We start from the raw sequence: 13,521 nt of genomic DNA on the forward strand, positions 1-13,521 counted from the left end.
TTTCCCACTGGCATAGCAAAATTGCAAAGACTTGGGAAGTCCCCTGTCTTTAGAAGGTGCTCACAGAGGCATCTCGCCTAGCAAGACCTAATGGCAGGATGTACATTAAGGGATAGCAAGGAAGGCATATACCTTTCTGGTGGGTGAAAAATACAACAAACTTAATGTCAAACAATCAGTGGTCAGATAGCCTTTCTTTTTTTTTGTGCATCTCTGTTTGGTCATTGTTTCCCAAGGGACATACTGCTCTTTGTGCTTAGAGGTTGTTCATCTGGTGGTAACCCAACCACTCCAAAATGGGGCAAAACAGAACACTCAGAAAGGTAAATCTGGCTGATTTTCATTTATCCAGTCCATGTTGATGGATACTGATAGTTGCATGTTTTTATGAGAAATGGGACCTAGCAACAGGAATACTCACCTCACTCATAGAGAGTACATCCACCAAAACAAGGAATGTGACAGAGATCCTTCTCAATGGAAATTAGCTTGGCGCAAAAGTTCAAAGTACATTTACTATGAAAATATGTATACCATATACAACCTTGAAATTCATTTTCTTCCAGGCATCCACAGGAAATTAAAGAAACACAATAGAGTCCATGAAAAAAACATACATAACAAAAGTAGAGTCCCTGAAAATGAGTCTACAGGCTGTGGAGACAGTTCAGTGCTAAGGCAAATGAAGCACTCCACGCTGGTCCAGGAGCCAAATGGTTGAAGGTCAACAACTGTTCCTGAACCTGGTAGCATAGGACTCGAGGTTCCTGTATCTCTACCTGATGGTAGTAACCGGAAGAGAAGGAGGTGGATCAAACTCAGGCAAACAGGATGGGCTCTGGTAAGGCATCTTGGCTAGCACAAGGTAGTAGGGCTGAACACAAGTACATTTTCCACTCTCAGGCCTTGATGAATTAATCTGGCTTGAAGCTCACCCCAGCATTCTCTCTTCTGATGATGGCCACACCTGTATTCCTAAGAGTTGAATTCATTGAATCCTTCAGGAGATCGTAAAATCTCTAGTCCCTTCATACAAGAGGTTACCAAACTTTTTTGGATTACCCCTCCTTGTCTCACAGACTCACAGACCACACCCCCAGCATCCACCTGTCCGGCCATTACATAGAAACTATACGGAACTTTGAGTTACAATGCACAGTGAATGAAAATAGAAACTGCAAATTCAAAGCAGTGGCAAATATTGCAAAAATTATTCAAATCTATTTAAAACTACAAACAAAACTATTTCTTTATTTAATTACAGTAAAAACTATTTTCTTCAACAATTTTAGGGCTTACATTTGTAGACCAACTATTCACTACTTCAATGATTTTTCAACTTTCAGTGAGATGGATGGGCTTGGTGCAGTGATATCAGCTTCTCAACACCAGGCTGAATGTTACTCGGAAGGAGTCTCAGATACACACGTTTAATCATTTGCAATCTGCTTCGTTACTTTGAAAGAAGTTAGGCTACTGCAATGAAACCGCATTCCACTAAATATAATGTTGGAAAGGCAATAAGTAACATCTTGACCTTTTTTCTAACAGTGCAGGATAGTGTTCAGAGATCAGAAAAGTATTCATATGATTTTTGAACCTTGACTTCAGCTCAAAGTTATTTTGTAGCTAGATCAGTTCTTCCTCCATCCTTCCTGTTAATTCCTTGTTACTAGTTCAGCAGTGGATTTATTACCCAATCTGGAATTTGGATTGAGAGAAGATCCTGAAACCTCGCTGACTTATCTTTTGGCAGCTCACCCAAGTGGGCATAGTATACTTGAAGATCATTATTCCTTATTTCTCTTCAAAGTCAGAGAAGCTCAGAAACTGGAAAAGGTTGTGACAGCTAATATTTTACTGAAGTAGGGTTAATTAGGACAGATATGTGTAGATGTCTGATTTGACTTTGATAAAATTCACATCATTTCCTTACAATTGAAGACTGATTTCATTAAACTTCGTGAAGAATTCTGACAAATAAGCAAAGTCATGCCTAATATTCTTGAGTTAATTACTGAATGAAGCATTTGAATCTTCAATTAATTTTACCACATTTTCAAAAAGCATCTCAGGCATTTCCTTTCTACAGCTATTTGACTTCTGTGTGCAACAGCAAGTATCCAAATTATTCATCATTCTCAATACAAAGCTCTCAAAAGAGTGAAGAATTAAGAGCATGGGACTTGATTTTATCTACCACTGAGATAACAATGCTTAATGATTTGTGCAGCTGATCAATTAGGTTTTTTTGTGACAAGATGTTGTCTGTGGATTACACAGTGCAAGGTAAATATGTTAGGTACAGCTTTTTCCAAGAAAGGAATAGCCCCATGTTCGTGTTCTGTTATTGGTGGCACTCCATCTGTTGCGCAAGCAAGAATGTGGTAAATGGAATGTCCATCTCTTTGAAAAATTGCTCAACAAGCTAAAATATTGATTCCCCCTTTGTACCTGTTTCTCGTCTCTTTGCAAGTAACAATTCTTGACTTATCCAACTGCAGAGGAAACTCTGTTGGCCTAAGCATGTTGCACAATGTGTCTTCCATATTCTCAGACATTTCATCTGTTCGTCTTTGAACAAATTTGTCATGAAGTGGAATGACTTTAATTATTTGGTCTGTGACTTGTGCAAAACTGTATCCAGAACCGTCCTTACTGTTGGCTGAATCAGTTCTTCTCCAGTTGTATGGGGCTTTCCAGATTTAGCAATGAGATGACATATTGGTTGAAGCATAGAAAACAATACCTGTTTTGGTTTGAAGTGCTGCCAAACATGTTTTGAAGTATTTTCTACTTTCACAAAGTGATTGAAAATAAGATTACTTCTTGCTTACTTTATCAGAGTGTATTTTCTTCAAATATTCAAGAAGCCTGGATGGTTTCATTGCCTCAGTTGAAAAAAAAACTTTTTCACACAACAGACACATTGGCTGCTGTGGCTGCTTGGTACTGGTATAAATCCATATTTCAGACATTTCATACAATACTGTCTACATTTCTTTTTCATTGGGTCTGCTTCTGCCATTTTCATTATGGATGAATGACCATGGTCAATCACCTATTGTTTGAGTCAAACCTCAAACACTGCAATCAATTAAGGGGAAAGTTATGGTGTTATCACAGCTGAGACAAAACCTGACTTTCTGCTTTAAGGTACATAAAGTGGGGCAGTGATATCTCAGTTGGACTGTGAGCTAGAGAAATGTGATCAAGACCATTTGAAAGGGAAGAATCTGAGCTTTATCCCATTGAATGCCATACCCTAAATCACAGAAATTTCATCACTGTGTAATTAGAATATGGTAATCATACCAGCTAACACTCTACTCTAGTACTGATTGGCAATAACGTGTGAGCTGGGCTTGGAAATAACACAACTTCTTCAGTCCAAATTTTTCATGATGTGCCGAATACAGAAATGTCACATTGCTTTTCAACAACTATAATGCACTTTGAGCCAAGTCTAAGAGAATGGTGGGTTAGCAAGAGATGAGGTGATGACATGGTCATTGTAAGCAATTGAGGCACTGAGGATCAAATACTTATAACACTGTAAGTAATTCATTTATTAAATTAAGCTTGTAATCCCTCAGCTATCCCCCTTGCTATTGAGTGACCTCACCACTGCCCCTATTATCTTTATCACCCACTCAGAAACTCCCACTGCCCCCGGGGTGGAGGGGGGACGATATCACCCATTTTGGAACCACTGGTTTGGATGGCTTAAAGCTTAATTTCTTAACAAGAAATTACAGGCTGCAGTAGTTTTGTGAGTTGCCCACAAAATGTCACTGTATATCGCCAGCGCCATCTTGAAGTTAAACAATGTCCTACAGATTCAACAGGACTAAGTGACCTCAGGTAATTTTAGATTTAATTAGACAGTGATACTAATTTAAACATTTTAATTTAATGATGCTAATTTAGATCACCCTGTCGGGGCTTGTTTCATCATAGTTCAAAAATGGAAGTGGACATTTCTGAATTTGAGTTAGTGAATCTATGTCCCATATATGAAATTGCACTGGAACCTATTCAGTCTAGATGAAGACTGCATATGCAATGCTTGCCTCTCATTTCTAGATGTGTCTTTATGTCACAATGTGATGAAAAAACCTGGTTCTGAAATTCTCCGGAGAATGCTCTGAGGTGGAACTGGCTGCATCTCTCCAGTATTGCTCACTACCGCATTTTGCTGGAGATCTCACTTGCACATGGCAGATGATCTCCCATGTTGCTCCATTGTACTTATTGACCCAAGTGCCCCATACATCTGGAAACTGAGCACATTTTTGCCAATAGGGATGTTTCCAGTCTTTAAAACTACCCAACCTGCCTCTATCCAATTAACCCCAGACCCCTACCGATCCGACGCAGTAAATACCTCCAGATGTCCAGACAGTTTCCAAGTCATGCATAGAGTTTATGGAGGTCTCAGTCTGGTCTGCTAGCTGTCTCTACCATTTGACTCCATTTCCATGACGAGGACTGTTCTCCTGATTCAGGGATTGTTTGCTCTGCTCCAAACCTTGTGGAAACTGACCAATTTGGAGGGAGGAGAAGATGGCAGCGCAATGCAGCGCGCACGGCTGTTCCGAATGATATCGTATCTGTGAAGTAGGATGCCGTGCACAATCCTGATTTGATAGCGACAGACGTGAAGGAGCACGGAGGAATATCTAGAGAAACTTCTGAAATGCCTGCTTCGCTGCCGCTGCTACTGTGCGATCGAGAATCTCCGGAGGGAAGGCCCCAAGTCCTCGGCCTTGCCTATTGCCTGTTGCCGGGGCTAGGGTCGAAGCGCTCGGCAGAGATGGTGTTCGTTGCATCGGTGTCGGACAGCTGGTTGGAGGCTCGGAGATTTCGGATGGTCTCGGAGTCGGACTGTGGTCGGATGCTTCCAGGGTGCTGGATCGGCAAGTTTGCGATGCTGGAGGTTTACCGTCTGCGTGTGATGATGGGACTTTCGAGCGACTTTGAGATTTTACCGTGCCCATGGTCTGTTCTTATCAAATTACGGTATTGCTTTGCACTGTTGTAACTATATGTTATAATTATGTGCTTTTGTCAGTTTTTCAGTCTTGGTTTTCTGTGATATCATTCTGGAAAAACATTGTATCATTTCTTAATGCATGCATTACTAAATGACAATAAAAGAGGACTGTGTGTCTCTAAAAAAAAACAACTGGAATCAGTGGAGGCGCATGAGAACTGCATTCCCTATTTCAGCCAGAGTTCTCTCCATCTCCTATTGAGATAGGAACTCCAGAAGAATTTGTGAGCCACCTTTTGCAAACAAGATGAAGCCACACATGGATAATTCTTAACTAAATGTTCACCCACAATTGCCAACCCCATTTACTTTTTCCACCCTCTTCTGGAAAACTTGCAAGGCTTTCTTACTTAATTTCTTCACATGAATTTGGTAACTACAGCAACTCAGTAGTTATGTCATGGAGATGTTAGTTCAAAACTCACCAAAGTAGTTCACAAATACAAATTTTCTTTGGATTAAATAAATCTGTAATAGTTGTGATTAGCAAAAGTAATCACGAGGTTATTGGAATGTTATACGACATAATTTATTTACTGTTTTTACCACCTTTCCCTGCTCTGGACCCAAGCAAAGTGTCCACTTACTGCCTCTGATGTATCCTAGCAAGCCATACAGCTATATCACGCTGGCATAGAGAGGCTATATCTAGACCATCCAGCAATGACCTACATATTGTACTCAGACATAATAAAAAGCACACTCAGCAATAACTGAGCCAGCAAAGTCCTTCTCAAAAACTCTGGAAGCTTGTGTCAAAATTGGAAGAACTGATTTATTGCTCACGGCTTAAAATAATCAACCTGACAGAATCATATTGAGCAACTTACCTTTCAGATCACACCACAGTCCTTCGAGTGACAATAGCCTGGTTCACATTTTGTTGCGTGCCTCTATTATTGCTTGAATGGTATAGTTTCAGACAAAAATTAACAACTTAAATCATGATAGCCATAATGCAGAACAACACCCACCACAGCTTAAGTGGCACATAATTGGGTTGTCAATATTACCGCTTTTATTTTGGGATTTTTGAAGTGGTATGTCCCGTAAGATTTTGAAACAGGATGCAAGTTCCCCTATATAACTGACAGAGAAACTGGAAATCCCCGATCAGTTCAAACACCATAAAAGGAGCTTCCAGTGAAGTAACTCTATATATTAAACTTTGAATTTCTACCAGGATTAATTGTGACAAGTGAGGCTGTATCTGTAAATCAGAGGTGGGGTGATTTGCTTTTTTTTTCAATCACAGAGTCAACATTGTACAGTAGATCATAAAGCATAGAAACAGGCCCTATGGCCTAATCTGTCAATCGTGTATTTACTTGTTCCAATTCCATTTACCAGCTCTGTCAGGTACTTTGCTTTAGTGATTCAAGTGTATGTTCAGATGCCTTGTAAATGTTATCAGAGTATCTGCCTCCATTGTCTTCTTAGGCACTGTGATCCAAAGTCAAACCTCTTTCTCTCAGAGTGTCTCTCAACTTCTTATTCCTCATCCTAATATTCTGATCTTGGACATCTCTGCCATTGGCCAAGTTTTCTACTACCTACCCTATCTATGCCTCACATATTTGTGTAGATCTTTATTAGGTCCCTCCTTAGCGTCTTTGCTCCAAGGAAAACTGTATTGTACGACTCTGTGAGCCTCTCCAGCCTCTCCTCATAACTGAAGCATACCATCCCAAGCAATCTCCTGGTTAGTTTTCTCTCCATTACAATGATATCCTTCTGATTATGTGCCATTCTGTTTCATCTGTAGCTGAAGCAATATTTTATAAAATTGTATGATGTTTTGCAAACTTTAAAAACTTTATGCCCCAACTAAGAAAGGTAAGCATTCACATGTCTTCTTTACCTCCCAATCTACCTGGAATATTTGGATTTATTCACCAATGTTCTTCTGTTCCTCGATACATGCTTGGGCTCCACCATTCATAGTATATATCCTATGCTTATTAAACCTCCCAAAATGCATTATATTACACTTGGCTGGGATTATATTCCATCTGCTATTACCCTGCCCAATTTATCATCTGATCAATATCATACTGTAGCCTAAGATTACCCTCCTGACTATCAACAACACCATCAATTTTCATGTCATCTGCAAAACTTATGAGTTATACCTCCTAAATTCTCTTCTAGGTAATTAATCTAAAGAGTAACAAACAAGACTTCCAACACTGAGGCCTGTGGTACACCATGGGCTTCCAATCATAAAAACAACTTTCTACCATCATGCTCTGTTTCCTGTTATTAAACCAACACTGGGAATTTGGCAACTTGCCTTGATTCATGTGAGCTCCAACATTTGGGGAAAACTGAGACTTTTCAAAGACTTTTTCGAAGACTTTACTTAAGTCCTTAATTATTAGTATCAATCCGAAGGGTCTTCCTAGACTGAAAACACAAAAATTGAATCCCCTGTTCTAAAGCTCAAACTCACATCTCTCACTTACTTGTCACCCAGTCCATTCTGATATAAACGTTGAGCCGATTAAGTCATACTCTGGAAGATGGGACACTCAGTCAACATCAAGCCCAGAGGAGAAAGCTGCAAAGAGTATAGACTTCAGGATGGTTGGAAGCAGGTGTGTGGGCAGAGGGAGTTTGTGTTTAGGAGACAGGAAACTAGGGAACACACAAACAAAAAGAAACAGGAGCAGAAGGAAGTAATTTGTCCTCCACACCTGCTCTGCCATTCAACAAGCTCTTGGCTCTTCTTCCACATCAATACCATTTTCCTGCTCTATCGTCATACCTCTTCATCTCACAAATACCTGGAAATTCAGGGAAGCAGAGGATTCTGTTACACCTTCCAAGCCACTTAAAATCATGGCTGAGCCTGTGTTCTCTGCATCACCAGTAATGGGCGACAGCTTCCAACGCAAAGTATCCTCTCCATCTCGGACATGCTCTCTCCTCATTACCACCATCAGGAAGGAGGTATAGGAGCCTGAAGATGCACACCCAGTGTTTCAGGAACAGCTTCTTCCCTTCTGACATCACATGCCTGAATGGTCCACGAATCCATGAACACGGCTAGATTATTCCTTTGTAAAATTTATTTGTTTAATCTATGTTGTAACATTGTAATTCCTTTATGTCTTGCACCGTACTGGTGTCTCAGAACAACAAATTTCACAACATATATCAGCGATAATAAAGATGAGTCTGATTCTGGCAGTCAATCTTGGTGATTGAGCTTGATGGAAATTCAGCAGTGACACAAACTCTCGGCAAACATTCTCAGGTAAGTCAGTTGATTGAAGATATTTACAAGTTCACACTAAAAGAAAACACCAAACTACTGATGAAAAGCCCACAACACAGGTAATTATGGAAGTAACAGCTGGCAGGGAATGGTGTACATGTGACCAGAGATAGAACTACCATCATTAGCCAATCCGAGCATCATCCCTCATAACCTTCTCCTAAAAGCCAGATGACAATCCTGTTTCAATGTGAAATGTAGAAGAAGGTATCAGGTGATCATAAAAATGAAGTTCCATCCCTATTACTTGCTAAGGAACCAGAAGCAAAATACGTTCTCAGCAAAAAAACTGGTGCAAAGAAAAACATCTTCCACAACTGGTTGTTCATTCATTATGTGCCATGTCATATGATGTTGGTGATCATGGTCTTTCTATAACCATGACTGTTCTTGGCAAATTCTTCTACAGAATTGGTTTGCCATTGCCTTCTTCTGGGCGTTGTCTTTACAAGACATGTGACCCCAGCCATAATAAATACTCTTCAGAGATCACCTGCATGGAGTCAGTAGTCACATAACCAGGGCTTGTGATATGGACCAGCTGCTTACACAACCATCCACCACCTGCTCCCATGGCTTCATGTGACCCTGATTCCGGGGGGGGGGGGGTGTTGCTAAGCGGGTGCTACCCCTTGCCCAAGGGTGACCTGTAGGCTAGCAGACGGAAAGAGTGCCTTACACCTCCTTTGGTAGAGTCGCATCTCCACCCCGCAACCCCTATAAATATCTGATCACAGAGTAATAAAGGAAAGGTACATCGCAACTGGAGTTTCTCCGGTTAGCAGACGATTTCCCTCCACACCTCTCTGACGTAGTGGGGAACCACGTATAAGGCAAGTTACAGCAGTGGTTTGCCATTGCCTTCTGCTGGGTGAGTTTCCAAAGAGATCACCAGCTCGTAACCCAGCACGGATGGAAAGCGTACAGGGGAGCCGGCTGGATTCAAACTCGGGACATTTCGCCCCAAAGTCTGGCACTGATGCAACTACGCCACCAGCCGGGTCATACAGCAGGGATTTCAGCCCTCTGAAAACATGCTGGCTACTTACACTGTCCCATTTTATTCACTTTGAATTCCCTTCACTTCCCCCACCCAAGATTTCATCACACACCCACACTCTAATGGCAAAATAATCTATTAACTTGCATGTTTTGGGGGTCCAGGAGGAAATGGATCTGGCAGAGGAAATCCACGTGGTCACAGAATGAAAATTCAAACTCGGCACACATTGCACTGAAGTTCAAGGTGGAACCTGGGTTGGAGGAGCTAGGAGGCAGCGATCTACTAGTTGTGCCCGTGAGTGTGTCTTTGTCATGTCTGGATATTCCTAAAGTCTTGAGTGGTTAACCCATCTCAGCCTTTCTCATGAAAACTCCAGCTAGCACATTGGAAGCTAGTCTTCAGTCAACTCAAGTCACTCCATGTGATATCGAGGGACAGCTGAGTGTACATGATCTTGCAGAGACGAGAAGCTCAGACAACATCAAGGTCACCATGCTGAAAGCCTACTTCTGGCCAAGTCTCACCTCTGGACAAGTTGTTCCAAAACATCTGCAAAATTGTTCAGATGTATCCAGATCACAAAAAAGGCCACAGTAATTCCAGCCAGTCAGTAAGCCAACTCTCAGTCATTCGCAAACTGATGGAAATTGTTGTCAGTAGTATTACCAAGTACCAACATTTCACCAATCAGCTTCTCAACAATGCACACCTTGGATTTTAACAGAACCACTCATCTCCAAGAAGTGGCAAACCACTTCTGCAGAAAAAAATTCCAAGTACAGTCATGGTCATGAATAGACTATGATTGCCCACGTCATACAACACGGCACACAATGATAATGATGATGACTCATCTCCAGACCTCATTACAGTCTTGATCCAGACATCAACAATAGAGTTGATTTCTGGAAAGGAAATGAAAGATGCTGCCTTTGACTTCAATCCAGTCAAGTTTAGCTTCAAGTATAGATTCTGGGGTCGAAGCCAGAGGCCGGTGAGCCTGAAGGCCAAGGATCAGAGATCAAACCTCCAACGTCTGTGAGTCTGAGTCCACAGTGTGGAGCTGGTAGCCCTGAGGTGGCCTGTCCTGGGACTGGAGGCCATTTTGTGTGTGCGTGTGGGTGGAAAGATTTGTTTTATTATTGTTGCTTGTAGATTAGTGGCGTATTGTTGTGCTGAACATTGTGGGCATGCTATGTTAATGCTGCAGTATATTGCAGGATGCCCCCGAATGCAAATGATGCATTTCCCTGTATGTCATTAACAATCTAATTTTAAGAAGTAGCATCAGTAAAGTTGAAGACAATGAATATCTCTACCCACTGTATAAAATCTAGCACAAAAAAGATGATATCAGCTGTTGGAGACTAATTCTCTCAACCCAAGGATATTGCTGCAAAAGTTCTTATGTCTACCCATGCACATCAATTTCATCAGTACTTCCTCTTCATTTTAAAATTAAAAGAAAGATATTCATTGGTGATTCAGAAATGTATGGCATCACTTATTGGCGTGATTTATTGTTTAACCCTTGAACTAAGTGGCTTGTAAGGTCACTGCAGTTGGGCAATTAAGACTCAGCAGCCCACCAATTGTTTCACCATCAATTTTGTTCAATTTTGTGATCCTTCATGATCGGTGCAACATCATGTTGTCACAAGGAGTATTGCAACAACTCAATTTTCGACAGTATTTCTCAACCCATAATCTCATGAGCCGCAGAGACAGATTGGAGCAGAGCCATGTTCTCCTCCAACTGGCACATCACATTCACTCGGGCATGCATATTCATACTGTTATTTTCACATATCTAAATGTTGGAACTTCGCACCAGCAGCAACATGGTATACCACCACCAATGGAATTCAGTTTGCCACCACAAGGGCAAACGCAAATAGCCAAATACTGTTGGCCAATGAATAAACAATTAAGTAAATGTCAATATGAACAGCAGCAGATGATTTGCTTATGGATAAAAATGATTCTTTCTACTGAAGTTCATCATTTCTATCTTATTAGATTAAAATCTTTTTAACGTTCTTTGAATTGAAAAAAAGATAAAGATTAGCTTTATTTGTCAGATGAACATCAAAACATTAAAAAAAACAAATACAGGGAAATGCGTCACTTGCATCAACAACTGACACAGTCCGAGGTTGACTGCAAGTGCCACTTTGCACCCAGTACAAACATAGCATGCCCACAACTTGCTAACCCTAACCCGTATATCTTTGGAATGTGGGAGGAAACTGGAGCACCCAGAGGGAACATACATGGTCAAACTCCTTACAGAGAGGAGCAGGAAATGAACCTATTTCCCTTGTACTGTAAAGCGGTAAACTAACCGTTATGCTTCCATGCCACCATGTTATTGAAAATAGAGATAACCCTCAGTTTTAACAAAGTACCTGAAATGAACTATTCAACAAACAATGACAGTTCTGCTATTGTGATTAATTAGGAATCGTCAAGATTTTGCACCACTGTTACTGAGATGTCATAACCAGAATAAACAATTCTAATTGAGTATTGAACATTTTTACAGCAAGTCTTGTCATAGTACTGCACAATTAGAAAACCTTGCTCAAGATAGCTGTTCTCCGCAAGCCAAAATAGCCAAAGAAAATTCTCAGCCTTCGTTCTGTAATTACATATTTAGTCTCACTGCAGATGTTTAACTTCCAATAAAATAAGTTTGTTTGAAACCCCACTGAGAAAAATGTCCCTTATAAATTCACAAGATACTCCAAATCTGTACAGGTCATGTGGGCAAGTAAAAGGTTTACAGGAAAAAAAGAAATCACAAATTCTTGATCTCTTAATTATATTTTTAAACAATTCCAAAACAGCAACAACACTCATTTGAATACTTCAAAATATTATTTCAAATTAAAACAGTACAGCTTGTACTTACCGCAGTAAATGCACAGAACAAAGGAAAACAGCATATCACGGAATGAAAACCAAACTAGGATCTTTCGTGGTCAAGACTAATTGTTAATGGATTGTTCTCAGAAAGCAAACACAAGCAGAGTTGACTATCTTCCTGCTGCTCTGTTATTTCATGCATATCTCCTTAAATGTTGCCACTGTTGACTGAGCATATTGGTCAGTGGACTGCCTTCATAATTCATTTAGCCACTGCTCATTAGATAAGACACAGGCTCGTCTACATAGGTACATACATAGAAGTTAAATTGAAATAAATAAATTTGAACTGGCAATTGAATCCTGTGTAGACAGTGGACTAAAATGAAAAGCTTTGCCATTCAAATGCCTCTCGCATTGAACCTAACACTAGGACTGTCGGATTATACTGCAAACATCTATGCTGCTGTGCTGTTTATAATTGCTGTCACTTCCCTTCAGGCTTCCCTCAGTTCAAAACTGTTTAAAAAAAAACACCAACTTGAGGGCATGTTAAGCCCATATTTCCATTACTTGCTTCTACCTAAACAACCCACATCAGCGATATATTTAAAAACGTGAATCAGAGGATGAATCATAAAAAATTTGAGTAATAAATAATAATAAATAGGAATCACAGTCGTGATCAATGAGAAGACACTGGACATCAATAGATTTGGTCTTCAGACACTAATTAGGCAAAGCAGGTCTGAAATCTGTGTTGTCCACTGACCTCATTGTGTGCTTCAGGCAAAACTGAATCAGCCTTAAAGGGATTGTGGTGGATTGATCATTAAAAAAAGACCCAAACACTTTGTAATTTCTGGAGTTGGAAAAAGCAGAAGTGCTTTTCCTGAATTCATAAAAAAAAAAGTGGGCCGTTGCTTTTACCCTTTCAGTTGTCAGATAACTTATCTAAAGTTTGCTGATACTCAGTGGTTGCCTACTCCAGCTCCTCATTTGACTGATCACAAGGATACCACTGCCGGTGGAACTAGTGGATGCAAGTTCAACTGCAACATCTAAGATTAGTTTGTAAAGGAACATGGATGAGAGGAGTATGGACGGTTATGGTCCAGGTGTGGATAGATGAGACCAAGTAGAAAAATAGATTGGCCTGGATTAGATAAGCAGAAAGGCCCATATCTATGCTGTGGTGCTCTATGACTTGAAAACCCTGATTCATCTCTTTACCCACACTAGAAAGCTTTCTGATTTTATAGCTCCAGCATATCCCCATCACTTTCAATGATTATAATTAGTACTCAAGCTCAC

The 13,521-nt window shown here is 40.4% G+C and overlaps 1 protein-coding gene across 7 annotated transcripts in view; it reads right to left on the reverse strand.

The window, feature by feature from the left end:
* ptprea (protein tyrosine phosphatase receptor type Ea) overlaps positions 1-13,521 on the reverse strand; it is a 303,826-nt gene that overhangs the window by 116,593 nt on the left and 173,712 nt on the right. Inside the window, exon 1 of one of the 7 annotated variants that reach the window (XM_063071814.1) lies at positions 12,254-12,473. The exons of the other annotated variants lie outside the window; for them this stretch is intronic. The gene's annotated coding sequence lies outside the window, so the exon portion shown is untranslated. Of the gene's footprint in view, positions 1-12,253; positions 12,474-13,521 lie in introns of those variants that run through there. 7 annotated transcript variants of the gene reach the window in all.

This window comes from Mobula hypostoma, chromosome 19, assembly GCF_963921235.1.
Source record: "Mobula hypostoma chromosome 19, sMobHyp1.1, whole genome shotgun sequence".
NCBI lineage: Eukaryota > Metazoa > Chordata > Chondrichthyes > Myliobatiformes > Myliobatidae > Mobula > Mobula hypostoma.